The sequence below is a fragment of the Triticum aestivum genome, chromosome 4A, assembly GCF_018294505.1.
Source record: "Triticum aestivum cultivar Chinese Spring chromosome 4A, IWGSC CS RefSeq v2.1, whole genome shotgun sequence".
In the NCBI taxonomy this organism is placed as follows: Eukaryota; Viridiplantae; Streptophyta; class Magnoliopsida; order Poales; family Poaceae; genus Triticum; species Triticum aestivum.
Window position 1 is genome coordinate 46,756,649 of NC_057803.1, and position 10,049 is coordinate 46,766,697.

Genomic DNA, 10,049 nt, shown 5'->3' on the forward strand with positions numbered 1-10,049 from the left:
TGAGAAGGAAGAAAAAGTGTTGCCTCGTGTTTATCTAGATTATAAAAGTATGGTGGCACATGATTTTATTGTTAAGAACAGGGAAGGAGAGCTTAAATATCAATTGTTCTTTAATAAACACCATCCTGAGACTATCACCCTGCCTGCTCCTTTTTTGTTTGATTTATCTGTAGGCCAATACCTTGTTCCGTTGAAGGCTATTCACGCCTACCGGAACCCTGCACCAGCCATGGAGCCAGAGCCGGAACCACATGTTGATCCTTCATGATAGTCTAATTACCAGTGGGATCCGAAGATGATTGTCAGCCAGTGGCAATCGGAGTCTTCCTCTTGTTCTTCTCAGTACGACCCCAACTATTATTATGGATATCCGCCAAGCCAGCCGTGGCCATAGACCAACTTAGGCCAAAAGCCTAAGCTTGGAGGAGCACGTATTTCCCACCGACATTACATTTATGTTCACACACTCATTGCTAGATATCGGTGCTAATACTTTTTCATTTGTATCATCCATGCTAGTTTATTTCCTTTTTATGCTTTCTTCTTGTGTGTTTGATAAACCTTAGGAAAAACCAAAAAAAATTAGTTGTAGCTTTTAATCAGTTTAATTTCCATGCTTGTAGTAGTAATTAAAAAGAAAACCCAAAAAGATTTCTTGTTCTTCTTTTGCTTGTTGGGAGCCTTCCCGTGTAAATAGTTTTATTTCTTTTTTTTTGGGTCGATAGGAGAAGACCATAATTAAATTGTTGAAGTGGCTCTTATATGCATTATTGTTTATCTAACAAAAGAGCCCATATTGCCTTGTCTTCTCCTGTTTATTGAATGCCTGCAGATTCCAGCTTAGTCCAATGCACGCGCACTATTATTATTATTCACATCGTTCGGTCGTGCAAGTGAAAGGCAATTATGACGATATATGATGGACTGACTGAGATGAGAAAAGCTGCTATGAACTCGACCTCTTTTTTTTGTAAATATGATTAGTTCATCATTCCTGATTCAGCCTACTATGAATAAACATGTTTGCAATGACAATTAGAGATCATAGTTTCTTGTGCCATGCTTGATTAGCTATGAGTTATAATGATTTACCTTGCATGCCAACATGCTATTGAGATAGTTATGATGTGGTATGATAGGGTGGTATCCTCCTCTGAATGATTTAAGTGACTTGACTTGGCGCATGTTCACGCATGTAGTTGAAACAAAATCAACATAGCCTTCACGATATTTATGTTCATGGTGGATTATATCCTACTCATGCTTGCATTTGGTGTTGATTAATTTTAATGCATGTTCATGACTGTTGTCGCTCTCTAGCTGGTGCTTCCCAGTCTTTTGCTAACCTTCACCCATACTAAGCGGGATTACTGCTTGTGCATCCAATCCCTTAAACCCCAAAGTTATTCCATATGAGTCCATTATACCTAGCTATATACGGTATCTACCTGCCGTTCCAAGTAAATTTGTATGTGACAAACTCTAAACCTTCAAATAAATATCATGTTTTGTATGCTCGAATAGCTCATGTATCAACTAGGGTTGTCCGTATCTTCCATGTTAGGCGGGTTATTCTCAAGAGGAGTGGACTCCGCTCCTCACTCTGGACTCCGCTCCTCACTCACGAGATAAATGGCTGGTCACCGGGATGCCCAGTCCCATGCTTTATGCAAACTAAATCAAAATAATTGCAAACAAAACTCCCCCTGGGACTCTTGTTAGTTGGAGGCACTCGTTGTTTCGAGCAAGCCATGGATTGATGCTTGTTGGTGGAAGTGGGAGTATAAACTTTACCATTCTGTTTGGGAACCGCCTATAATGTGTGTAGCATGGAATATATCACCATCTCTTGGTTGTTATGTTGACAGTGAAAGTATACCGCTCAAAATATTAGTCACCTCTGTTTCAAAACCGAGCTCTGGCACCTCTAGAAATTCCTGCCTCCCTCTGCGAAGGGCCTATCTATTTACTTTTATGCTGAGTCATCATCCTCTTATTATAAAGCACCAGTTGGAGAGCACCACTGTCATTTGCATTCATTACTGTTAGTTTACATTGAGTATGACTTGACCGGATCTCTTTTACCATGAATTACAATGTCTAGTCTGTCCTTGGTCTTTAAAGGTGCTCTGCATTTATGTTTTGCAGTCTCGAAAAGGGCTAGTGAGATACCACCTTGTTATATCATATTATGATTGTTTTGAGAAAGTGTTGTCATCCGAGATTTATTATTATGGCTCGCTAGTTGATTATGCTATTGATATGAGTAAACTTGAGACCTATGCGTAATTGCAAATGTGGTTAGTTATAATCTTTGCTGAAAACATGAATGCTGGCTTTACATATTTACAACAACAAGAGCAAACAGAGTTTGTAAAAGTTTTTCTTTATCACTTTCAGTTTGTCAACTGAATTGCTTGAGGACAAGCAAAGGTTTAAGCTTGGGGGAGTTAATACGTCTCTGTCGTATCTACTTTTCCAAACACTTTTGCCCTTGTTTTGGACTCTAACTTGCATGATTTGAATGGAACTAACCCAGCCTGACGCTTTTTTCAGTAGAATTACCATGGAATGACCTGAAACTTCATGGATCGACTTTTCAGAAAATATGAAAAATACCTGCAAAAGATGGAGGCCAGGGGGCCCACCACCTGTCCACGAGGGTGGAGGCGCGCCCCCTACCTCGTGGGCCCCCTGTCGCCTCTCCGGCTCGAACTCCAACTCCATATATTGTGTTTCGGGGAGAAAAAACCAGAGAGAAAAAAATCATTGCGTTTTACGATACAGAGCCACCGCCAAGCCCTAAAACCTCTCGGGAGGGCTGATCTGGAGTCCGTTCGGGACTCCGGAGAGGGGAATCTGTCGCCATCATCATCATCAACCATCCTCCATCAACAATTTCATGATGCTCACCGCCGTGCGTGAGGAATTCCATCGTAGGCTTGCTGGACGGTGATGGGTTGGATGGGATCTATCATGTAATCGAGTTAGTTTTGTTAGGGTTTGATCCCTAGTTTCCACTATGTTCTGAGATTGATGTTGCTATGACTTTGCTATGCTTAATGCTTGTCACTAGGGCCCGAGTGCCATGATTTCAGATCTGAACCTATTATGTTTTCATCAATATATGAGTGTTCTTGATCCTATCTTGCAAGTCTATAGTCACATATTATGTGTTATGATCCGTTAACCCCGAAGTGACAATAATCGGGATACTTACCGGTGATGACCGTAGTTTGAGGAGTTCATGTATTCACTATGTGTTAATGCTTTGTTCTGGTACTCTATTAAAAGGAGGCCTTAATATGCCTTAGTTTCCGTAAGGACCCCGCTGCCACGGGAGGGTAGGACAAAAGATGTCATGCAAGTTCTTTTCCATAAGCACATATGACTATATTCGGAATACATGCCTACATTACATTGACGAACTAGAGCTAGTTCTGTGTCACCCTAGGTTATGACTGTGACATGATGAACCGCATCCGGCATAATTCTCCATCACCGATCCATTGCCTACGAGCTTTCCATATATTGTTCTTCGCTTATTTACTTTCCCGTTGCTATTGCTATCATCACTACAAAATACCAAAAACATTGCTTTTACTACCGTTACCTTTTGCCACCGTTACCACTACTATCATATTACTTTTCTACTAAACACTTTGTTGCAGATATTAAGTTTCCATGTGTGGTTGAATTGACAACTCAGCTGCTAATACTTGAGAGTATTCTTTGGCTCTCCTTGTGTCGAATCAATAAATTTGGGTTGAATACTTTACCCTCGAAAATTGTTGCGATCCCCTATACTTGTGGGTTATCAACAACCTCTGATTCCCTCTGCGAAGGGCCTATCTTTTACTTTTATCTTCTACCTTATGCAAGAGTCATGGTGATCTTCACCTTTCCTTTTTACATTTTATCCTTTAGCAAGCACATTGTGTTGGAAAGATCCTGATATATATATATATATATATATATCCAATTTGATGTAAGTTATCAAGAACTATTATTGTTGACATTAACCTTGAGGTAAAAGTTGGGAGGCGAATCTATAAGCCCCTATCTTTCTCTGTGTCCAATTAAAACTTTGAACCCATAAATATCACGTGAGTGTTAGCAATTGTGAAAGACTAAATGATAGTTGAGTATGTGGAGTTTGCTAAATCAAAGCTCTGACATAGACCCTTCCTGAAAATAAGATGAATTGCAATTGTTTTATGATTGAGAATATAGTTTGTTAGTTTCAAGAGAGTTTATGATCTATACTTTAACATGTGAATAGCTTGTTACTTGATCATGAAAAGTTTTATGAAAATGAGCTACTGTTATGATATATAATGATGCTAGAAAAAGTGATTGGAACTATAATTGATGAAACTTATGCACTTGCTAGCATTCACACTTCATAAGTTATTTCTTTTATCATTTACTACTCGAGGACGAGCAGGAATTAAGCTTGGGGATGCTGATATGTCTCCAACGTATCTATAATTTATGAAGTATTCATGCTATTATATTATCAACCTTGGATGTTTTATATGCATTTATATGCTATTTTATATGATTTTTTGGACTAACCTATTAACCTAGTGCCCAGTGCCAGTTTCTGTTTTTCCTTGTTTTTGAGTTTTATAGAAAAGGAATATCGAACGGAGTCCAATTGACGTGCCAATTTTTGACAATTTTTTATGGACCAAAAGAAGACCCTGGAGTAAAAGAGTTGGGCCAGGAGAGTCCCAGGGCGTCCACGAGGGTGGCGGCGCGCCCACCCCCCCGGGCATGTGGTCCTGCCTCATGGACGCCTCGAGCACCTCCTTGACGTGAGACCGACGCCAAAAAATCCTATAAATACAGAAACCTCGAAAAATTAACCTAGATCGGGAGTTCCGCCGCCAGAAGCGTCCGTAGCCACTGAAAACCAATCTAGGCCCTCTCTGGCACCCTGCCGGAGGGGGCCATCATCACCGGAGCGCATGGAGGAGGATTCCAGAGGGGCCATCATCACCATGAAGGCCAAGGACCAGAGGGAGAACCTCTCCCCATCTAGGGGGAGGCCATGGAGGAGGAAGTACAAGGGGGAGAACCTCTCCTCCTCTCTATTGGTGGCACCGGAGTGCCATCGAGAGGGGAATCATAGCTGCGGTGTTCGTCTTCATCAACATCACCATCCTCATCTCTTTTACGCGGTCCACTCTCCCACACCCTGCTGTAATCCCTACTTGAACATGGTGCTTTATGCCACATATTATGATCCAATGATGTGTTGCCATCCTATGATGTTTTGAGTAGATATCCTTTGTCTTTGGGTTGATTGATGATCTAGATTGGTATGAGTTGTATGTTTTACTTTGGTGCTGTCCTATGGTGCCCTTTGTGTCGCGCAAGCATGAGGGATTCCCGCTGTAGGGTGTTGCAATACGTTTATGATTCGCTTATAGTGGGTTGCGTGAGTGACTAAAACACAAACCCGAGTAAGGGGGTTGTTGCGTATGGGATAAAGGGGACTTGATGGTTTAATGCTATGGTTGGGTTTTACTTAATGATCTTTAGTAGTTGCGGATGCTTGCTAGAGTTCCAATCATAAGTGCATATGATCCAAGTAGAGAAAGTATGTTAGCTTATGCCTCTCCCTCATATGAAACTGTAATAGTGATTACCGGTCTTGTTAACGATTGCCTAGGATAATTCCGCACACTGATCCACCATTATTCCACACTCGCTTAGTAATATATTCTAACTTCATGATAACAACACCTACTTTTATATTTTAGCTCTCCGATATCATACAAAGTTATCCTCTTCATACCCACAACCTTGTTTTATTTCTCGTTGCTAGTTGGAAGCAAACGTTCTGTGTACATAGAGTCGTATCAGTGGTAGATAGGGCTTGAGAGAATATTGATCTTACCTTTAGCTCCTTGGGGGTTCGACATTCCATACTTATCACTTCCACCTTTGGAAATTGCTACGATGATTCCTTGCACTTGGGGATTATCATACCTGCATCTAGAGTATTAAGTTCACAAAGAACAGAGTGATACATCCATTTTGCATCATGTTTTCTTAATGTTATTTATGATGTTTTTATGCATAATAATGCTTTTTGGAGTAATTCTAATGCCTTTTATCTCATAATATGCAAGGTACACACAAAGAGGGAGAATTCCGGCAGCTGGAAATCTGGACCTAGAAAAGCTACGTCAGGCTACCTATTCTGCACAACTCCAAATAAGATGAAACTTTACGGATATTTTTTTATGGAATATATGAGGAATATTGGAGCCAATAAGTACCAGAGGGGGCACACCAGGTGGGCACAACCCACCTAGGCGCGCCCTGGTGGGTTGTGCTCACCCAGGTCCACCTCCGGTGCCCATCTTCTGGTATATAGGTCATTTTTACCTAGAAAAAATCAGGAGAGGACTTTCGGGACAGAGCGCCGCCGCCTCGAGGCGGAACTTGGGCAGGAGCACTTTTGCCCTCCATTGGAGCAATTCCGCCGGGGGAACTTCCCTCTCGGAGGGGGAAATCATCGTCATCATCATCACCATAAACTCTCCCATCTTGGGTAGGGCAATATCCATCAACATCTTCAACAACGCCATCTCATCAAAAATCCTAGTTCATCTCTTGTGTTCAATCTTGTTACCGAAACTATAGATTGGTGCTTGTGGGTGACTAGTACTGTTGATTACATCTTGTAGTTGATTACTATATGGTTTATTTGGTAGAAGATTATATGTTCAGATCCAATATGCTATTTAATACCTCTGTGATCTTGAGCATGATTATCATTTGTGAGTAGTTACTTTTGTTCTTGAGGTCACAGGAGAAATCATGTTGCAAGTAATCATGTGAACTTGATATGTGTTTGATATTTTGATAGTATGTATGTTGTAATTCCCTTAGTGGTGTCATGTGAACGTCGACGACATGACACTTAACCATATTTGGGCCTAAGGGAATGCATCATGGAGTAGTTATTAGATGATGGGTTGTGGGAGTGACAGAAGCTTAAACCCTAGTTTATGCGCTATTCTATAAGGGACCGATTGCATCCTAAAGTTTAATGCTATGGTTAGGATTTATCCTTCATACTTTTCTCATAGTTGAGGATGCTTGCGAGGAGGTTAATAATAAGTAAGAGGCTTGTTCAAGTAAGAACAACACCTAAGCACTAGTCCACCCACATATCAAATTATCAAAGTAGCGAACATGAATCGAATCAACATGATGAAAGTCACTAGATGGAATTCCCTAGTACCCTCAAAAACGCTTTGTCTATTATAAGAGACCGTTTTGGCCTGCCCTTTGCCTCAAAAGGATTGGGCTACCTTGATGCACTTTTTTTACTATTATCATTACTTGCTCGTTACAAAATATCTTGCTATCAAAACTACTCTGTTACTTACTATTTCAGCACTTGCAGACATTACCTTGCTGAAAACCACTTGCCATTTACTTCTGCTCCTCGTTGGGTTCGACACTCTTACTTATCGAAAAGAACTACAATTGATCCCCTATAATTGTGGGTCATCAAGGCTATTTTTTGGCGCCATTCACTACAAAAAAAAGACACATCCGTGACATTTTGGGCCGAACGAATTGTTTTCCTGTCATGCTTATGACACTTCTATGATGATAATTGTGAAAAAACCCGGTATCCTCATAGATGTGGTGGGTTCCTACTTCTATGACAAAAAAATCATGACAAAAAATGGGCTTTTCGTCCTGGGCGGGCCGGAGACGCACCTGCATGGCATTCTTTGGGTCGTCCATTGTTAGGTTCTATGGTAGGGTGCGTCGACTGCAAATTAAAATTTTCCTACGTGCAGAACAACCAAGAACATGCTACGGGAGATGGAGCACAGTTCGTTACCACTAGACATGCAGTGTCGTGCAGCAGAAGAAGAGTTGGGGCAGCGCTTCCGCATGGATTGTCTCCTCCTCGTTGTCGGGACTGGATTTTCAGGATATAAAAATTCCTAGAAAATGGCCCTTATGCTCACCAGCCCCAGGTTTACTGTTAGCTGATGAGACAACAACTTGATACAGAAACTCCAAGCAAAATACAAAATGAGTAGTACAAGACCATTCTGGCCTATTAGTACAACAAATGGTTTATAGTGGTTGATGGCGGAAGCGGTTTGCGGATCATCAGCGTCTATGGGACTCCATTTCCCACATGAACAGCTGACCTGGATAACTCCTATCTTCACGAGGCTGCTATCACCATTGCATAAGTTCTGGGGTTGTCATCGCGACGCTCCTCTCCACGCAAGAAATCTGGCCAAGACAATAGCCAGGGACAAGCCAGTGAGTACTTTTGAATGTACTCGCAAACATTATGAACACAGGTATAATATAACAAATGATAATCATGCTCTGAATTATTCTATGATCTCACGTCAGTCACAAATATAAACATCCAGGATGCACACAAGTAGGTTAGTCACATACAACATGAATATGTAATAAGGGGGTAGAAAAAGAATGCACCGATCAGGTGTCGGAAGCGATTCCTTCAAAGGTTAATAATATAAAGCATGCCTCAGTCGGGCGTCTGAGCGACGTCACATAAAGGGCTTATAAAGGAAATAAGCGGCAAACATGCCACAGTCGGGCATCTGTGCGACACCACAAAAAGGGCTTATAGAGTAAGTAAATAACAAGCATGCCATAGTCAGGCGTCTCAGCGACACCACATAAAGGGCTTATAAAGTAAATGAATAACAAGCATGCCAAAGTCGGGCGTCTCCACGACACCACATAAAGGGCTTATATGAGAGTAATCACAGTGAACATCCAGGAGGTAGAACCGTCCCAGGGATGCTCAATGATTCAAATAATGTAAATGGTTAGGTCATAATAATAATAATCATAGTCATCACGAGTCACAAGTCATGATCCATGTTCTGATTTAGCAATTGTTCCTCCGAAGACCGACACTAAGACCGACACTTGACCCATCCAGAATGTAGTCCTTAACCATGGACACGGCTATTCGAATAGATATAATCTCTACTAAGGGTGTACTCTTTACCCACGAGTAACGGATTCCTTTAGTCCACCGGGACTAATTCCGTCTACGGTCTTTTAATTGAAAACACACCTGACTGCACACACCAGCCTAACTTACCGATGTCTGGAATCACCCACGATACTCGTTAAGCGAAACTCGAAGTGGTGATGCTACAACCTCGACTAGCATGGGATCACAAAATTTATAACACGCACAAACTAGGGGAGCTACCCCCTTCGGCTCCAACCGAAACACCCATGCCCCCGGACCAGGTGGCATGCCTACCGGATGCAGCCGGTATCTTCCACCATGGCCTCTCTGTACGGTGTGTGCTAGGAAGGGTTGACAACTGACTAAACCGTACCCTACCTATGGCAGGGACAAGTGGTAGTACGAGACAAGTATGGGAGTTACTGGAACAAGACTCGATCTATGGTCGACTCAGGAGGTTAAAGCATTACCTTCATGATAAGCATAAGAAGTATATTTCATACCAATAAGACAGAATCACCGCTCATCGTACCCCACCATGCCTTACCGGACATAACCGTCTCGATGAAGAACTAGGGACAAGCTCGTGTCTACCCAAGACAGAGGCTTTCCCGGATTCCTTCTGGTGGGCATGAAAGGCATAAGAGGGTGATTACTATCACAAGCATATCAAATTTTAACCGCAAGAAATCTTCATTTGCGCACTCATGAGTATGATCATATCGTCACATAAAATAACGAATACTTCGTGTCAAGATGGTGTTGTAACCGTATCAAACAACACACAACAATATTATGCCAGGGTTCAGAATGCTTGCCTTCAAGAGTATGCAAGTGGGGGTGCACTTTTTGAAAGTTGCCTTCTCTCTCCAAAAATCCTATTTAAGAAAATTTTGAATTAACACATAGTTTCAAAACCATAAAAAAAGTTGCTTGGAAAATTTCAAATAAATATGAAAATAAACTAGACAAAATTTGAGAAACAACAGAAAAAGAATCAAGTCAATTGGACTTATATTTAAAATGTTATAGCCAG